Source organism: Leptinotarsa decemlineata, unplaced genomic scaffold (assembly GCF_025532065.1).
Source record: "Leptinotarsa decemlineata unplaced genomic scaffold, Ldec_3_MD MMD2_tig00000035_RagTag_RagTag, whole genome shotgun sequence".
In the NCBI taxonomy this organism is placed as follows: Eukaryota; Metazoa; Arthropoda; class Insecta; order Coleoptera; family Chrysomelidae; genus Leptinotarsa; species Leptinotarsa decemlineata.
In genome coordinates, this window is record NW_027412540.1 from 6,377,156 (window position 1) to 6,397,488 (window position 20,333).

The following is a 20,333-nucleotide window of genomic DNA, read 5'->3' on the forward strand; positions in this document are numbered from 1 at the left end:
AAAAAATATGTTTCAAAAGAACCTGAGAGAATAAACATTTATATTCTGAATGCAAATCATTTTTTATGAAAGACATTTTTTTTCCAAAGGTTGTATTTTCAAAGTATTTTGACTCAACTAATTCTTCGTACACATCATAGAAAAACCAGTCTACATGTAGTTTCCTTAAAAAAATCCTCTCACCATGTTTTTAATTAAAGATGTTAGTATCAGTTTTGTCACGGGATTTCATGACAAAATTATCAACATATCATTTTCAAAAACACCTTCGGTAACTATCACACTTGATACAGTCTCATTGAATATTCATAGCTCATGAACTGAAGACAATCAAATGATTTTGAAAAATGGAAAAATGAATGAAGCAGAACAATCAATAATGATAGTGATTATTTAACGAATTACATAGGAAATGGTTAGCCTTATTTGTATAGTGCGTGCCTGTTCACATGAAAAACAAATCAAAAAGTAATTAATAATTTGTTGCATCATAATAAGAATGATAATCACAGGCATGCAGTCTGAACTTGAACGAAATTCTCAAAACAATTCACACATATTCCGTTACAATGAGTAATTTCAGGAAGTCTCAAGTTTCTCTGACTCAATAAGGCTGGTTTTTGTCTGAAGTTCTCGAGGTGAGCCAAAAAAGACACATAAAATGAGGAAACTCGATCTGTTGTTTGAGAACTGAGCGATGAACTTGACAGATATGTAGTGTGTATGAATTTATATAAGGGGAGGACAAATGGAATGAGCCCTGTTTCTCGTAGTTGCCAATTGTAAAAGAAAATACTTAGCTCAGATTATTAATCCCTCGATGGAGTTCAACTCCTGAACTCTAAATGGCATTAGCGTCAAAAAACAAGCACTTTTAAGATCAATTTTTCATTATGTATGTAGCAAGATTTTCATCAAGTATTGCTTTACTCGCTTGTTCAGAATGTATATTATTGAAAATAATGATCAAAGAAAAAAGTAAACATTTTTTGCCATATGGGAAACAAGTGTTTTGCATTTGCAAGTGTTTTGCATATTTATCTTTTGTGAATAAAATTATATTATTATTATTATTATATCCCGTAGAAAGTACACAGAATAACTTGCATTTCATGCATTTGCAATTTTCAGTATCTTACAGCGATTTTGCTCCCAATGGTTTATTCAACTGCTAAACCAGTACCTAAAATATAAATTTATTATGAACACAGTGGGTTGTTCCATAATATTACAGCACAGTTACTCTACCTGAAAGAAGCATCTGTGCATAATATTCACATCTTTCCACAGGGTATCTATTGGAGTTGATTACTTTCGTCCATTCTCTGATAAAAAAATTGCAGTGCGTTGCCCCGGCTCAGCACGGGTGCGATGCTTTTTTAAAGGAAAAAACATAAGCACTACAGAAAAATCCTCAAGGCGCTCTCAGAACGGTACCTTTGCGAAAGTAGTGATTGACATTGGATTTGAATCGCTGAAGAATGAATTTATTTGGAAAAACGTTCTCAGGAAGTTTATTCCACATAAACGCGGTTCTCCAGATGAAAGAGTTACCAAATAGTGAAGTTCGAGGTGTACTGAGTTGAACCTCAAAATGTTGAGCAGCCACAGTCCGTCGCATATTTCAGATATGTACCTGCCGCTCTTGGTGGAATCAAATGTGCCAAGTCACTTGAATACTTTCCGTGAAAGTATCTATAGAAAAGAGACAAATCTCAACCTTTCTTCGATGTTCCAGGCTATCAAGGTTGCACGTGAAGTTTGCGTCTCCAATTAGGCGGATGGTTTTTTTCTGAATGGAATCCAGCAGCTTCAGAATATATTTAGGGGCAGAGCTCCATACATGAGACCAATACTCCAAAGAAGGTCTGATCTGAGCTTTATAAAGTATCAAAAGTTGCTGAGGTGTGTACAGTTTTCTGGTTCGGAACAGTGTTCCAAGATATTGAATAGCAGCCTTTGCAATTGTGCTAATTGATTGTGCCAAGACATATTGGTGTCCATTTTGACCCCCAACAAACTTATCGAAGCAGTAAGCAGAATTGTCCGACCTGACATTTATCTTCTTGGAGAAACCCGATGCCTGGGTTTTTGTGGCATTGAATTAAAGCTGGTTACTTTCACCCCAATTCGAAATCACTTCTAGATCGTCATTAAGATATGTCCGTAGGCGAGGTCCTGGAATCCAAATGGAATGGCGAAACAAGTGTGCTGTCACCAGCAAAGCAATATATTGGACTCTGTTTTTTTCCAATGAGTCGATGATATACAATAAAAAAAGGTTGAAGACAATATGGATCCTTGGGGAACACCAGCGTTGATAGTGAAAGTATTCGAGAGATATCATCGACGGCCACTTGCAGGAACGTTCTTTCAGGAATCTAAAGAGCCATACACAAATATGATTTGACAATCCTTAGCATCGAAGTTTGGCCAGCAAACCCTGATGCCACATACGGTTAAGGGCCTTGTAAATATCGAGCGCAACAGCTCTTGACTCTCCATGTTTCTCGATTGCATTATTCCAAATATGGGTGACATACGGTAGAAGGTCGCCCATTGATCTTTGTTTCCAAAAGCCATATTGATGATCGCTCAAGATGTTGAAGCCTTCCAAATATTTGAGGATATTGATACTAAATATAAATTTAACAACCGAAAATTTAAGGGCATGGAGGAACAGTGATGAAAAGGTAACCTTATTTAATAAACGCGCATTTTCCCCCTGTGGCTGGCGTCTCAGTTGGAATATTTGAAAATCGTTTCTTATTGCACATCTACAACGAAACCAACCTACATACAAAATTTCAGCCTCCGAAAATATAGCGGTACGGAGAAACAGTGAATGAAAGGTAATTTTCATATGTAAACGCGCCTCTTTTATCCCCAGTGGGGGGACCCACTGGGGATAAATTTGATATTCGAAAATCCTTTTTTATTGCGCATCTGAAATATAAAACAAACCTACATATAAAATTTAATCCTTCGAAAATATAGCGGTACGGAAGAACAGTTATGAAAAGGTAAATTTATTTTATGAATGCGCCTTTTCCCCGCGACTGGCGCCCCAGTTGGTGTATCCAAAAATCTTCCTTATTGCACATCCATAACATAAAACGCAGCTACATACAAAATTTCAGCCTTCGAAAATATAGCTGTACGGAGAAACAGTGATGGAAAGGTAATTATCATATGTGATTGCTCCTCTTTTACCCCCACGGGGGGCGCCCCAGTTGGAATATTTGAAAATCCTCTCAGTGCACATCTAGACCTAAGAAACACCTATATACCAAATTATAGCTTTCTAGGACTTACCAGTACGGAGAAATAGCGATGAATGAGTAAGTGTTAAGTGAGTGACTTTCGCATTTATGAGTATAGATTCTTCTAGAGTGTTAATATTGACCTTCCTGTTAAACTGTTAACCCGTTAAGAGATAAGACATCGTTAATGCCAACTCGCACAAGGGTTTTCGTTCGTAACGGAACGACTGCTGGTTAACGATAAAACACATTTTAACAAACATTTAACATTTCTAACTTTTTGTCAACAAAGGGAATTCTTCTCAAGGCGACGAAGGTGAACGCCATGTGAAATTTTTCTCTCCAGAAATTTGTAAAATATTGTAAGAGAACAGTTGAGAATTGAACATAATTGTATTATATACTATTAATTAAAAGTAAATTCAGTGTTTACATACCTGTCAAGCCCACTTCCAGTGAAAGTTCCACGACTCCGTTCCGAAGTTTAGAAAAATCACACCACACACCAACACTGAAGGAAAACAAGGTATTTACCGATTCAATTTCACATCACAATATATGCATATAATAATTAAATTGTGCAAGAAAATAATAGGACAATCAAGTTTGAATCCAGAAATCAAGTTTGCAAACGAATTATAGTGACCTTGAATAATAAACTGACATTTTACAGACAAAGAGTGCGTTCGGATATTCACACTAAAATAGTTCGGTGTAGGTTTAGGACATTTTTTGGAAATAAGTAATTTTCTCTTTTGCTAATTTATATATATTTTTGACTTCAACATTTTTACATTCATTATTGAAATTGTTCTACATTTTCTGAAATCAGTTGTGTCTTTTTCCAATTTCTTCACAGGAACCTCTGCAAGTAAGATCAAATTTGAATAAGTAATTGTTGTGTTTGTGCCTGAATCCACCTGAGGTGTTGGGAAAAATCTCTATACACTAAGATATACAATACACTCAACATAAGGGTCTATCCAATCAAAATTTACATCTCAAGAAATAATAAAAATAAAAATAATTGAAAATTTATTTTTAGAAACCCACTTTAACAGAAAGGTTAATGCAGTCACGTTGCCAAAAAATAATTCCATGAAAATCAACATATAAATAGATAAGTACTATTTTGATCATTTCCACATTGATTTCAATTCAAGAGCCACCGGTAGACAGCTGTTTCAGCCTATTAGGCATCGTCAGTATCGGGCAGGCGGTCCTCAATTGATAGGTGGTTCCACATATGTCTCGCTTGAGTTTACGCAGTTATTTTTATTTAGTGCTTTTCTTGGTTATTCACATTTTGTCTTCAATCGAGGACCGCCTGCCCGTTACTGACGATGGTCAATAGGCTGAAACAGCTGTCTACCGATGGCTCCTAAATTGAAATGGGAATTATCAGAATGGTACTTATTCCAATCTAGTACAAATTGTTTACATTCTTGCATTGACTTCCAAGATCCCGAACAGTTTGATTTTATCTATATTGTAGAAATGACCGAAAAATAGAGAATTTCATAATACTAGTGATGGATGCTTATACATAATTATGACAATATGAATATGTATGTCAACACTCAGTTTGAACCTTTCAGTGGGTTCCACAATTAAATACTAATGATTTTTGGATTACAAAATTTAATTAAATAATTCAGTCAAGTTTTGCATCACAAACTCGACTATCCAAGCGAATACACTTAGCAATGAAACAGATCCATAAAAAAATGTTACGAAAATAATTTGACGACTTTTATACATAATTTCTGCGGATTCCAACTTTCTGTTAACGGTGGTTTGGTAGCGATTAATTCTGCATCACATTTTTTTATACAATAATCTTAATATTTTGAAACTCAGTAAAGTAATTATAATTTGCATCAGTTGTTTTACAATATACTCATCAACCTTTCAATATGAACGGCAACATAATTATCGCATATGTGTATTTAAAATTTTTCTGAAGCTCGTTTGTGGTTGATTACTGAACTTCGATTCCCATTAGGAAAATAGTATTTAAGTGTTTTGAGAAATTGAAAGTTATCAATTCCTCTTGAAGATAATCACTTGGTGATTGAAACACGTGTCGAGGTGTTAAAATAACGGTTTTATGGCCTAAGTGCTACTATATACAAATATAAAAAATAACGGTTTGGTGTTGGGAAAAACTCCAGTAATAATCATAGAATGATCTTATTGAAATTATTTCTCCCACACCATTAGTAAAAATTTGGTAGCACATTTCTGTGGAAAAAAATAACATTTGATTGAGAAAGTTAATAAACATTGCTTTGAAGAAAATAAGGATAGATGTGTGAGCGGTTTCCTTTTGAATATGTACAGAAAGATAACACGTTTCGGTCAATATCCATAATTTATGAAACAGAAAATCAACATTGACTTTTCCATTCCTCAAATGGTTGAAAAATCAATCAAATTACCGCCTGGTGAGCGTCTGTTCTGTATTCTGTGATTCTGTGTCCGAGATGAAACTCTGGGAATACACTCCGATAAAAATAGAGTTTTTATCTCTATAATTATGAAATTAAAGAACTGAAACGTCTTCAAAAGATAACAAAATATGGAAAAAGGTAATTTAGTTATATAGTTGGTCGAAAAGTAACATTTTGTTACTGAAGTAACATCAGGCCTAGTTGGCGGCATCAAAATATTAGGTAAGATCGATTATAGTGTTACTGAATGATTTAAAGTTATCTAATGATTTTGTTGAAAACATTTTCATAGCACAATGAACATGTAAAATGAAGACTTAACACAGAGATTTTTTCATAAAAACTTGTCTTCAAACACAACCTGAAATCGATATGTCGGCCATCAAAAAATACCAGAAAAGATTGTATAGAAAAAACCACAAAAACAATTCCAACTAAAATAATTATTCATTTGATAAATCCTAAACGATGAATGAACAGATAGCTATATCCATTTCCATTTGTAAAATTCACTTAAACAGCTGATTTCGAAATATTGATTCATAATCAATTACAAAATATACGTAGTCACAAGTTTATCGTTAAGGTTCAAGATGACGAATAAAAAAAGTTAATTGTAGTAACAATCCATCTCTTAAGACGGCGCCCCCGTATATGAGATCGCAGCTTCTGATTTACTTTTATGGATACTAGCTACCTTTTAGGAACACTCCTTTGTGGGACACCTAATTAACCCAAATTCTATAAATCAAAAATGGAATCACTCATGTGGGAGGAATAAAATTGAAACAATTGTTTATGATTTAACTTTATGAAATTATCTAAAAGACCGTACTTTCACTTGACTGCAAAGTAGATATTATGTTGAGAGCAATACAGCACTAATTAGCTATTGAATGAGAATCTGAATAGTTTGAAATATTTTAGTTTTTTATAAATATGTTCAATTGAAACGTGAGTATACGACAATCACCAAAATTATTTAATTCATTTTTTTGAAGTATACACAGATCGTTTCTTTTATCATGTGGTAACATCGCTATATTCTAAACCGAAACAGATGCGAAGACGATTAAATAGGAAAAAGGTAACTGTCATTGGGAAAAATATTACAGAGAATATCAAACAATGGAAAAGGAAACTGTTATTGTATTCGAAGTGTACTATGACAATGTCAACATGGCCACCATCAACTTTTTTTTTATAAATACGGACCTGTCTTTTTTATTACAGATATTGATAAAGCGATAAATTCACAATCCAAGGGTATATCACATTTAACATTTTTATAGCGTTTTATTTGAAATAACCACCATCCACAGTGACAACAATCAAACAGAAATACAACTTATTATATCATGAACTTTTGGGAAAAATGAAACTAATACGGAAAATCACAGCTACATGGCAATCTTCATTAAATGCTCGAATTGATAACCTCTTTGTTGAATGCACATAAGTTGTCGGTCCAGACAATTAATGTGGCAATTCTCTAGCATAATAGGTGTAATAATGATACATGCATTTCTTATTTTTTGTTTGAGATGGTAGATATCTGTATTTGGTGTGTTGGTGTTGAAAAAATTGTATCCTTCATGAATCCCCAGACAAAAAAATCTAAAGGTGTAAGATCTGGGGATCGAGCTGGCCAGTTAATTGGTCCATTATTTCCAATCCATTTTCAAGGTAATATTGCATCTAAATGTTCCCTTACTATTGCTACATTATGGAAAGGAGCGTCATCCTGTTGAAAATAATGTATTAAATGACGGATATTCAGTTGTAATTCATTTAAGTAGCCATTGAATTCATTGAATAGAAAACGAAGATACATTTCACTATTCAAATGATCATCGTAAGAAAAAGGCAAAGGATGTTTGTTCCCACAATTCCCAACCAAACATTTATTCCGAACCTTTCTTGGAAAATGTAAATGTTCATTTTTATTATTCCATCTATAATATATATTTCTGTTAAACCAACCATTGTTGGTGAATTTTGATTCGTCCGTCCATATTATTTTTTTACAAATATTTCCAACTTCCCTATTTCTACGTATCAACCACTTCGCACTTCGTACTCTCCTTCCGTAATCCCTTTCATTGAGGTGATGTAGTAGCTATTTTGCGTATCCTGTAGTATTAATATTTGTTCTTTTTCAAAATAGTTCTGGTGGATTATACTGAAATCCTCATTTCCTGGGCAATTTCTCGTAAAGAACAATCTTGATTAGCATAATTTTTGTAATTGGCCAATCCTAAATTTAAAAAAGATGTTTTCACTGTGTAAATTTTTATGTGGTAATATTTGTTTACCCATACCATTTATTTGATTCCTCACATATTCCTTGTCAAAAAAGCATTTCTATTCGATTTTGCATAACTAAATAGCATATCAGTCCTTTCATCATTTTAATATATCTTTGATATGTTCACAAACGTCTGACAGTTCTCTATAGATATCAACAACGCATTCATTTTTTCGAGTATAGAAACCAAGCAAGGTAAATGAATTGATATGCTATTTGATCATACCATATTAGAAAACAATAGAATTTTGACCAAAAACTGATATTTTCGTTACTTCCGGAATTAAGAATTATAAAAATATTACGAATTTTAATTGACTAGGGGGAAATAAGCCTTGAAAGAATGATTGAGGCAATACAAAAATTTACAAAATGAAAAAGTACGATTTTTCAATGTGTAAGGATACCTACCTGTCGAATTTATTGGGTTGTCTGAATTATATTTTTAAGAAATCCAAACAATTTACAAAAGAAGTAACGACAGGTTGTAATTTAAAATTGTTGTCACTGATGATGGTAGTTATTGCTAATGAAATGCTATAAAAATATAAAATGTGATATACCCTCGGATTGCGAATTTATATCTTTATCAATATCTGTAATAAAAAAGACGGGTCCATATTAAAAAAAAATATTGATGGTAACCACGTTGACACGAAACGTTTTATCGAATATTCATTATTACATCGAAGTACACTTCGAATACAATTACTTTTTTTTCCATTTTTTGATATTCTCCGAAATAACAATTCCATTCGAAAAAAAACCGAAAAACAGCATTTTTTATTTTCCCCATATAACTCGAGAAGAGCGAGAGTCCCCGTAAATTTTTTTCGACCATTGTATTGTTTCCGATGACAGTTCACTTTTTTCCATTTAATCGTCTTCGTATCTGTTACGGTTTAGAATATAGCAATGTTACCACATGGTAGAAGAAACGGCTTGTATAATTCAGTACCTCATGAAAAGCAATTTCATTGACTGAAAAAATGTTTTTCTGTTAACTGTCGTTTTCTGTCATTTTCTGGGAAAGACGTTATGCAATTAAAATCGAAAGAAACTCGGTTGGGATTGAACCAACGTTCACATAGCGGTTGATTGAATGAGTAGAACGAACGATTCACGTTAATCAACCGGCTACCATCCCACTGGCATTGCTTTTGATTTTTATCACTTTGAGGGTATAACTCATCAGTAATAATAACAAATTAGTGTCTCTCACTTTTGTTTTTTTGGCATAAATAGAAACTCATCATCGATTCATTTTTTCTGTAACAAAGTAGTAGATTCTTCGAGAATTGAAAAAAGAGGCCACTAAGATATCTGATTTGGTATTTCTACCAAAGCTGAATTTCTTGTGGGATGATTATCTTTGGAAAACGATTGTTCATCCGATTCCACGAAAGTCAATATGAATGCACGAAAAAGTTAATAATTTTCTGTTTCAATAGTTCGCTACGATCTGAGAATTTCTAAAATCCCTTTTTTGTTAAAATAAATGCTCTTTGTGCTCCACGTGATAACCACAAGCTGATATGCTGTAAAAAATGTTGAATGAAATAGCGCATAATGATACATCAGGTAATACGAAGTTATCAAATTTACAGAGATGATAAATACAACACATTGGTGTATTCTCTACATAGTCTGCATAGTTCATCGATATGTTGATTCCACTTATAATCTTCAGTAGGCACGAGTAAGTCCTAGAAAGTTTACCAAATTCACATTTTTTTAAAAAACTGTTTCGTGTTTTTATACGTAAACTGTGATCAAAACTATTTTGGGCCAGACTTAAGCTCGAGAAGGATGATTTTTCCATCATTACAGACAAATTTGTTGTTAGAAAACCATTTCTGGTGTTTTAAAATTCCACTGTGATACAGATCCACTATGGATGTGACATTTTTCACCATTCACCAATGAAGATGTATTACCCGCATACATTATGAAGTTTCCTGCGAAATCATCAGAGGTCCTAGAATAGAGCCTTGTGGATTATTCAACATATTTCGACTGACAAAGATCTATATCAACGTATTGTGTTACACTATGAAGATAACTGTCAAACCATTCAAATGAAATGACTCTAAAACCATACTTGTTCAATGAACCTTTTTCCTGAAGTACGAAAAATTACTCACTAGCAGCGCTAGTAGTTCGGTAGGACAAACACTGCCTAATCCTCATATAAACATATTATGGTAAAGTACAATTAAAAAATAATGTTTTTAACAGAAGAAGATGTTCCTGGAGCAAAACTAAAATTTGCAACTGTAAAGGATAACAATTAAACGTTGGCTTGCATGCCGTAATTTAAAAGTAACTGGAAAAAAAGTGAATTAATAGACATGTTAGTATACAGACTCTAGTAAAAGAGTAGCGGTGGATTCAAACTGTAATGAATGAAATTAAAAATAATTATAAAATTCAGATTTATTTCCGAGTGAAATATGAATCAAATATAGATGGTAATGAAATAAATTTAATCAAATATAATAAATGGATATGATTTAATAAACGATTGAGGTTATTTCTCATTCTAATCAATGGTAATTAACGATGAAAAATTTACTATTCATTTCATGTTTAGAGCATACATATGAATATTTATTTATTTTTGGCACTGTTAAATCCACTCTCCTCGAAGCATGTATCCATTTCTTACATTCGACCTCATTAATATGAGGTTTTATAAATGGTATATAAAACACGTTTTCTTCCGAATATCGATTATCCGACGTACAATTCGCAAAACAACAATGCTTTGTTGGCATTATACTAGCACAAAATAATTTTTTATATCAGATTCATATTTTCAAACAATGAATTGATATTACGTAAATAACACTGTTTTACATGTGAATAGTTTATGTTTGTCCCTACTACTAGTGCTGCCTCTCGTGACACGTTCGCTGTACTATTCTCAGGAAAAAGGCTCATTTGTCATAGACTTTTGTGCGCAACAAGATAGAAGGCCTACTGAGAAAATACCTAGAGTTCGTTCACACAAATACTAACTATAAAAATAATCAAAATACCAAGGATAAAAAATGTTGCATCTGTAATCCTATACCAAACAGCGCTGATTCAATCTACCATACTTAGATCATCGCAGTTTTCAGAGGTACTGGTCATGTCATTGATGTAACATTTGAACTTGTCTGTCCTTAAGGAGACCAATCCGACTAAGAAATGGCAATGACTAGCCCCCGTACGAAGGCACCATCTATGGGGTTAACAGAAAACTCAAAACACGAATAATAAACATAAAGTGAAGGTCACAAATACGATCCATTGCACAGCCAAGCTTCGAATTCAACCACCGAAAGGCAAGTCACCTTCTGTCTTTTATGTGGAAAGAACTACAGATGTCGCTTGGGTGTAAAAAAAATTCTCAGACGACCTTCAGTGAAGAGTGTTGGGTATTTTTGATATTTTTCGCAGTTGATGTCGATTGAAACTTAACCCCTTTATTTTGATTCGTGCACTTGGAATCATCTAACATTTTGAGATAGTGTACTATATGAAACCATTACTCACATGATGAGTGGAGAGCTGGAGAAGAGAGTAGATCTATAAATGACGCGTGGGCGTATTACCCTGAATAGCTAAGTTGCGAGTCACGAGATTTTTCATAATTCAATACTTTTTGGAAATATTGGGGAATGCAATATTTCGTGAAGTGCTATATACCGCTACTTCGGGAGTTCCGCAAGGCTCGATTTGTGGGACCTCGGGAGTTCCGCAAGGCTCAATTTTGGGACCTCTTCTTTTCGTGTTATTTGTTAATGACGTTTCTCGATATATCGAGCATTCTCAATTTCCCCTATATGTCGATGATCTCAAGCTTTTTAGAAGAATCGAAAGCAAAAAAGATTCTGATATGCTTCAAGATGATCTCAATAATCTATCTAATTACTTTTCAGTATCTGACCTATCACTCAACGAAGCTGAATGCAAAACAATGAGTGTCACATGAAAGAAGTCACCCACTATCAAAGACTATTTCATTAATCACACCAATTTACAGAGAATCAATGAGATGAAAGATTTCGGAATAATTTTCAAGGGTGTGTTCAGTTTCTCTCGACACATTCAATACTTGTCTCCTGTTGAATATTCGAAATTCACCTACCCGGTGACTGAATACGTCAAATGTAGGACGAAATATGGATCAGAAACTATGAAAGTACTTAACAAACTCAAATATATTCAAAAAACGTTCAATACAATTGACTTATCACTCATATATCAAATGACAGTGTGAAAAGGCATTTTCAGCACCAACAAAATTTGTGCCATTGTCGCTGTATACAGTCGATGGTCTTTCTCTTCTGGCCACAAATCTTCTGAATGATTGTAAGAAAACATCTGTAGACAGTGATGAGAGAAGTTCTAAATGAACAGCTCTATAGATGACACATGTATATAAGCATATCCAAGCCTTCTCTCCAGTTCGAATGTAGAGTGGACCGGCTAAATCTACACCGATGACTTCAAAAACTTTGGCTTCGCGCACACGATTTTCTGGAAGTGCAATAGGTGGAACCTCAATACGTCTGGAGTTGAATCTGCGACATTTCGGACACTTTGAAATGACAGATTTCACTGATTTTCTTCCTCTGATTATCCAAAATCTCTCGCGCAGAAGACTCAATAATCCCTGAATTCCGACATGCAATGATTTCACCAAACTTCCTAAATTCAATTTTCGGTAGTTTGAGTTTTTTCTTCGTTTCATTAGAGCATTGAGAAAGAGAGTCAGCAATAATATTCTTGTTTGAAAGATTTTCAGCTAAAAGTTTGACTTTGAAATACTTGTCAGAGTATTCATCAGCCGGTAGATATTTCTTTGTTCAAAGCATCTTCGTCGTCTAATGAAAAATCCACCATTTGTCTATGCAAATCCATCAGGACCTGGATTTTCTGCTGCAGAATATTAATTTTCCTGAATATGGCAATCTTGTCAGTGTTTTCTTGGCCAAACAAGTTCAAAATATCATTGAAAACCTGGTCGAATGTTCTTCGCTGCACTGCTAGTACCTTCACTGCCTTCTCCATAATCGGTGTCCTGTCACGGTCGCCAAATGTTAAATATTCGAAATTCACCTACCCGGTGACTGAATACGTCGAATGTAGGACGAAATATGGATCAGAAACTATGAAAATACTTAACAAACTCGAATATATTCAAATTCAATTGACTTATCACTCATATATCAAATGACAGTTACTTGACAACTCTTGTTAGAGAGAATACAATGTGTACAAAAAAAAATTTAACAAATTCAGAAAATGAACTATCTGCGACATCTCCTCTTCTACAATGTCTCGAATCCGTTAACAAAATGGTGAGCAACTGTGAATTGGATATATATTCATTATAACAGAGGCACAACTCCTCGATGCTCAAATGTGTCTGAATGTTTTATCATTTATTGTTTTATATTGTTATATTTCATATCGATTTGAACTGTATCAATGGTACTTAATGAATACTATCTGTAAGGAACTTTAAAAAACTGTGCATCATGTAAGTGGAAACCATTCTGTTTGTAGTTGAGTAAATTTCTATTCTATTCTATACTTGCATAATACATTTACAGTTGGTACCCCGTCACCGATACAAAAGTTATTGGATAGTATTAAACGGAAAACGATAATTGTTAAGGAATGTATACGTATTTCAGTTTGAGAGAGTTCCGCCCATAGTTATACACTCACAAGGAAAAAAATATATTTAGAATAAACACAGGCAAATAATTGAAGTATTAGATCACATCAAGCCATTTAAGATCAGGATCTACTCTCAACGGAAATATTATTCTGTTCAACCTTACATTAATCAGTAGTCATTTTTTGAGTCATATATACAAGGTCTGCGACCCGCATGAAAGCTTCAGCATTATTCCGTGAATATTTAAATAATGACAGGGTCATAGCGGAAACATTCGTTTCCCTTCCACCCATCAACCACCTGAGTGCAGGAGACCAAATCGATCATGGGACTCTCTTAGTTCGATGTATGAATGGGGCATTCGGTCAGGACGGAAACTGGTGGTGTCTGAACGATGCTCGTAGTAATAACGACGAATTTGTTCTACTATACAAATAATCTGATAGGTATCTTCTCTTCTGGATGCGTTCATGAAATTAGTCTGCCTGTGGATCAGAGAATGATCACGTAATTAGAAACACACTGTCATCTGGAACTTGAACTCTGAGTAACCATTCGAAAACAATTTCGCACGTAAACAATAAAGAACAGGTTTTATCTGTCAGTAGTTATAATTCTGATATTAGTTCGGTTAGTTTATGTATAGATATTTTGTTTCGAATGTATAGACAATAGACTCATTTCAGTACGGAACTAAAATCTCTTCGAAACAAGCCGAAATAAGTGGATATTCATCAGTCTCCTATCAAGGTTGATTCGCAAGTGATTGATCTATACCTTCTCCTTTTTCAGTGCGGTCAATGGAGTTAGGTCATTCTTGCTCCCCAAATATGAGTTGCAGTCCTAGTGGTTCTGGTTTCCTTCCAGTGGAAGAGCTTCATGAAGCAAGAGCCGAATCGATTCCACTACGAAACCCTTCATCACTTGGAAGGATTGATTGCAGAAATAGTTCTTATGCAGATTCTGTGAAACATGTTCTTCCTTACGAATCAGTGAAGAGTTGTCCTGAAAATCTTGAAAAGAAAATTGGAAACACTTGCTAGATGAATAGCATGTTACAAGTATTGTTCATGACGAAGAATTTCAAAAAGAAGTTTAAACGATGAACGAGAACGAGAATGTTCCTACTTATTCACCAAACTCAAACACCTGTTCATGTAGCTGCAGTTTCGTAAGAATGTATCATCTTTCCCAACAACCGATTTCCTGGAGTCTTTAAAGTCCACTAGATACTCGTAAGGACAACAAGAGGATTGTTTCGAATTCCTGGGGTTCTTGTTGTATACTCTTCGTGAGCAAAAAATAGCAGAATCAATACTCCTGACCGCTCTGGTTTGAATGATTCCGTACAGTCTATCTCGTCTTGTGTTTGTAAATATTTTGCTGGAAAAATCCTCACCTGTTTACTTCGTAGTAAATGTTCAAGAGGTAGCAAAAATATATGTGAATTTCTGGAACTTCAACTAGCGTTTCCTAATATGACTAATAACCAGTCCGTGCAAAGCTTATTGTTGAATCATCTGAAAATGGAAATTTTAACAGGTAATGATCGACTGTATTGCGAAACATGCGCCAAACTAACTGACTGTTATAAGAAAATAAGTATAGCTGAAGCACCAGTCAATCTAATAATAACACTGATGATCTTCAAACATGACTCGATCTCTGACGGAACCACCAAACTCTTACGAAGGTTCGAAATAGATGAACACTTCGATCTAGCAGACCACTATTATAACCTTCATGCAGTCATTGTTCACTGTGGTTCTGGCGTGGAATCTGATCATTGGTCATTGGTCTGCCTTGGTCAAAGACGGAACGGACTGGTTAAAGTTTGACGATAGTCGTGTTACGAAGTGTTCTGGCGATGTATTGAATTTATTGGAGCCTCTGGAGACCCCCATACATTTTGTTTTATGAAAGAGAGGACATTGGTAGATCAAGATCTTCAGATGATATGGTGCTGCAGGTTTTTCCGGGTTTTCCTGCAACTGAAAAAGCAAATGCGCCTCTGGAATCAATGAACTCGCCCCGGAGCGCCAATTAATTTTTGTTGTTTTATAATTTCATGATTTGTATTAAAAATAATTCTGTCATAATTACTGCTTTATAGACATTCCCCACTTTTGAATTATACCTTGGTTATGAGCTGTTTGCCAGATTGGAGCGATAATAAAAATATAATATAGACAATTTCCATTTATTTGACTCATATAATGCATATCATACTGCAGTGAACACCTGATAATCCAGTTGAATTTTGTGTAATTCATAACTGCATGAGAACATTTCTGAACGTATCCGAATACAAGCTTTATGATATGAGAGTAGGTTTATGAATTATTCACAATAAGCTCATTATGCCCTGAGTAAATTTATGAACACAATCCAGAAGTGGTCAGTTATGAACACTAAGTAATTTACTAAGATTGATTTTCATCTTATTCGAAAGCACATGTCAACTTTTCTGTTAAAAAAATTATTTAAACACTATTTTTTCAAACGTGCGTATGTAGGTACCTCTCCACGATACTGTAACCAGACTTGTTTTTATGTTGATTGAATAATTTTGAAGAAAATTATGCAGTAACTAAAACTGAAAAATCATGTTTGGTATAGTTGTTTCGTGGTTCTTGGGTTTTGGATTCTCTTGGAAAATGGAAAGTTTTCTTCTATTTTTGTATCAAGACGTTTCGCCCCTGGTTAGGGGCTCTTTCAATTGTTCATTTAAAAATTTTGTTGAAACAAATTGGATATTTGACTGGTTTCCTGAAATAGGATACAATTTTTATTTATTGCCTTTCCTTTAAATTAGTACATTTGTTGAACGTTTATAATCTTGTTTTGTACGTACCTTGCTTAAAATTATTGATAAATTTTCAAAATGTAAATAATATTGATGTGCTGTCGTTCTTCTTATTTGATAGTGATTGATAGTGAAAGTTGTGGTCATGTTTTTCTATGTTTTTGATGTTTTTTGGAGAGATTGGAATGAGGGTTGCTTTCTTGAAAACGGCAGGTGGAGGGATCTTCTGTGTGAGTCGTTTGGTCGTTTCGGTGATTGAGGGAGATGAGGACGGAAATGACGTATTTATGTGTTGGGATTTGATTTGTTCAAATATTAATTGTGTGGGCATGTGCATTTACTTTTCACTTTATTGTGTATTGGGCTTTGTTTGGGGGAGATGGGTGTTATTGTGTAGGTGCTTATAGGATTGTATGATAAATTTGACTTAAGTTGTTTATGTCTCGTCTGTCATTCATTGTGTTTTGGTTTATTTTAATGTAAAAAAATTTTTTTACGATTCTTTTGTTTAAAAAACCAAATCATTCAAAGGAACAATTCGTTCAGGCCACTCTCAACTCCCTACACTGTAGGTTTATTGACTGACACCAGACAAAAACTACTCCCCTGGCTGATACCACGAAGGTCGTGGGATTATATCCGACAGGTGTCAGTGCAGGATTCTTCACTGAAGTTATTCCTGCATATCCTTTTTGCGATACAACTACCGCAATAGATTTTCAATAATTGGAAAACACCGGTTTTGGGCTGCAACCTGTTGTTTGTTATCCGCTTCAGCCTAGTTTGAGGAATTATTCTCTGAAGGAATTCAATTTTTAGTTATCGGAAATCATCGACTTTATGTTGATGATAGACAATAACTTCCACTAACAAGTGGCCAAACAGCCCAAAACCGGTCTGCAAATGTGTTCCAATAATTGAAAATCTATTGCGGCAGTTGTATCGCCAACAGCATGTGCAGGAATAACTTCAGTGAAGAATCCTGCACTGGCACCTGTCAGATATAATTCAATGCCCTTCTAGGTATTAGTCAGGGGAGTAGTTGTTGTCTGATAGGTGTCAGTACAGTAACCTACAGTGTTGGGAGTTGAGACTGGCCTGAACGAATTGTTCCTTTTGATGATTTGATAGCCAGTCTTCAAATATATCCACTGACTATATGTGGAAAACATAAATAAACCATTGAAAACATTTCACAAAACTTTCATTAGATAATTCATTTCGTAGATCTTAATTTTAGTTAAAATCGCGTATAACTTGGTGTATGATGTATACCAATATTAATTTCTGAACTTCAGAAAATGATTTATTTTTACTTTCATCAAAGCATGTTTTCAAGATTGTGGTAGAAGACGAATTGACAATGACCAATCACACTATTGCAATTAATGAAAAAAAGGAATTGAAACCATGGTAGTAGAATACCTACTTACAATTAAAAGTCAGCTAGCTCAGATAACAAAAAACACCGGTATTTTTATTTCAAGTAATATTAAAAAAATGTTGATTCGCTCTTTGTAATGCATAAACTCAAGCGATTTTGAAACTTCTTTCACCTAGGTATAAAAAGCTATATTATTAGCAAGTGAAATCAGCTTTATTTTATTTTCAAAAAAATGGAGGTCTCTATTAAAATTGCAAAAATGAAACCCAAGGCACCAAACATTTTTGTATAAAATCATTCGCCGTGTGCGCCGGAAAAGTAGCTACTTTGAGAAAAAAGAGTTGAGAGTTTTTGCTTGAAAAGATGCCTACGGTTCAATCCATAACTCTGTGTCGTCTCGACTTTTCAATTGTTTGTTTGTTTGAAGGTGGTTGCATTTTATTGGTTCGGACTTCCATTGTCTAATATGATGATAATAATATTGATTTCACTATGTTACATAATACAATATGTAAAATACATAATCACATATGTGAAAACTTTGAAAATCAAAAAGAAGTAGTGACTTGTATGTTACCACAAAAATGTGTTCTGAAATCATCTACAGAATAGAAGCAATGCCTCAACAAATAATTTTTCAATTTTCTCTTGTATGTGTTTAGACTGAGTTCTTTGAAATCTTGGGGCACAATATTGTACAGAGAGTAATCTATGGAATTTTTTTGCGATAAGTGAAGACGAAATCAATTTATTCTAATGTGGTGAGCGTTTCGTGTGTTATGTTCGTGGATATGACATTGTTTCGCCAAGGATGGTTTCTTCTTATGGATTTCAATCAAAACGTAATAAAGAAATAAAGTTGGCAATGGCATAATTCTGAGTTTTTTTAAATATTCTTGACAGTGATCCCTGTATCCAATATTAGCCAGCACTCTCAATGCCTCTTTTTGCATCCTAAATATTTGAATAAAAAGGCATGAAGTTGTACACCATAACTGATATAACAGTGAAACAGTGAAAAATATGAGGTGTTTAATATATTTGCACTAGTGAAGTACTTCAATTGGCGAAGAACAAATAGTGAACTCGAAAGTTTTCTCTTCAGTTGAGAAATATGTGCAGACAAGTTGAGTCTATTATCTAATGTAATGCCCAGTAATTTGACTTTATTAGTTTCACATTTAGAGATATTTTGATTATCGGCAGAAATCTGGATATATTGTGTTTTCTGACAATTTAGTTTAAGCTTATTAGATAGAAACCACTGATTCGCACTATTAGATACCTCGTCGAGATAATACTGTAACATATCATTATGTTTATCCGACAGAATGAAAGTGGTGTCGTCCGCAAAGAGAACCGATTTGAACGGTATCATATGTTTGCACAAGTCATTCACATAAATGACAAATGAGAGCGGGCCCAAAACAGACCCTTGCGTAACGCCATGCTTAATAGTTTGAAAGTTTGATAAGGTATAGTTGAGCATCACTGCTTGTTGAATTAGTAAGATAGGTTCTTATTAAATGAAGTGAAATACCTCTAACTTCGTTATAGTTTAATTTTTCCAATAGAATTTCATGTGAGACGCAGTCGAACGCTTTCGACAGGTCACAAAGCATCAACGCAGTTTGATTGCCCTTCTCAAGTTCTTCAATCACGCCAGACACGACGTCGAACACTGCATCTATTGTTGAGCGCGACTTTCTGAAACCATACTGTGAGTTGCTGAAAATTTCATTATTTTCAAAGTAGGCATAAAGCTGAATTTAAATCATAATTTCAACCACTTTACTGAATATTGAAATAACACTTATTGGTCTGTAGTTATCAATGGCTTTTTCATCACCTTTTTTAAAAATAGGCACTACTTTAGGAGACTTGAAGATATCTGGAAATATACCAGTACATAAGATTAAATTTATCAGTATAGTAAGAGGTTGGATTATTATAGAAGAGGTTTCCTTTAGTATTCGACTATTGAGTTCATGGATATCTGAACATTTGGAGTCCTTTAGTGAATTAATCGCTTCCAAAACATCTATCTCATGCACGGGTCGAAAGAAAAATGACTTACACGGAGCAGAAAATTTTTTAAAACTTAAAAGCTCCTCGTTTGAAACATACGGGAGAGAATTAATGATATTACCAGCAATGGTACTGAAAAAGTTGTTCATCTCATCATATGATAGTTCGATTGTTGGTTTTAAATCGTATTTATTTCTCTCGAAATTTATTATTTTCCAGCAAGCTTTTGATTTATTATTGGACGAAGAAATGTATTCATCATACGCCATTTTTTTAGCGGATATCAGTTTATTAAAATATTCTTTCTTGACCTGTTTGTACGCCATGAAACCATTTGGGGTCTTGGTTTTGTCTGCTATTTGTTCGAGGCTGTGCATATTATTTCTTAACAATCTCAGATCATCTGAAAAC

General features: G+C 34.2%; 1 protein-coding gene across 3 annotated transcripts in view; it reads right to left on the reverse strand.

Annotated features, from left to right (window-relative positions):
- Positions 1-20,333, reverse strand: part of LOC111514188 (ras-GEF domain-containing family member 1B) — a 378,228-nt gene that overhangs the window by 318,088 nt on the left and 39,807 nt on the right. Inside the window, exon 1 of one of the 3 annotated variants that reach the window (XM_074171798.1) lies at positions 3,701-3,718. The exons of the other annotated variants lie outside the window; for them this stretch is intronic. The gene's annotated coding sequence lies outside the window, so the exon portion shown is untranslated. Of the gene's footprint in view, positions 1-3,700; positions 3,719-20,333 lie in introns of those variants that run through there. 3 annotated transcript variants of the gene reach the window in all.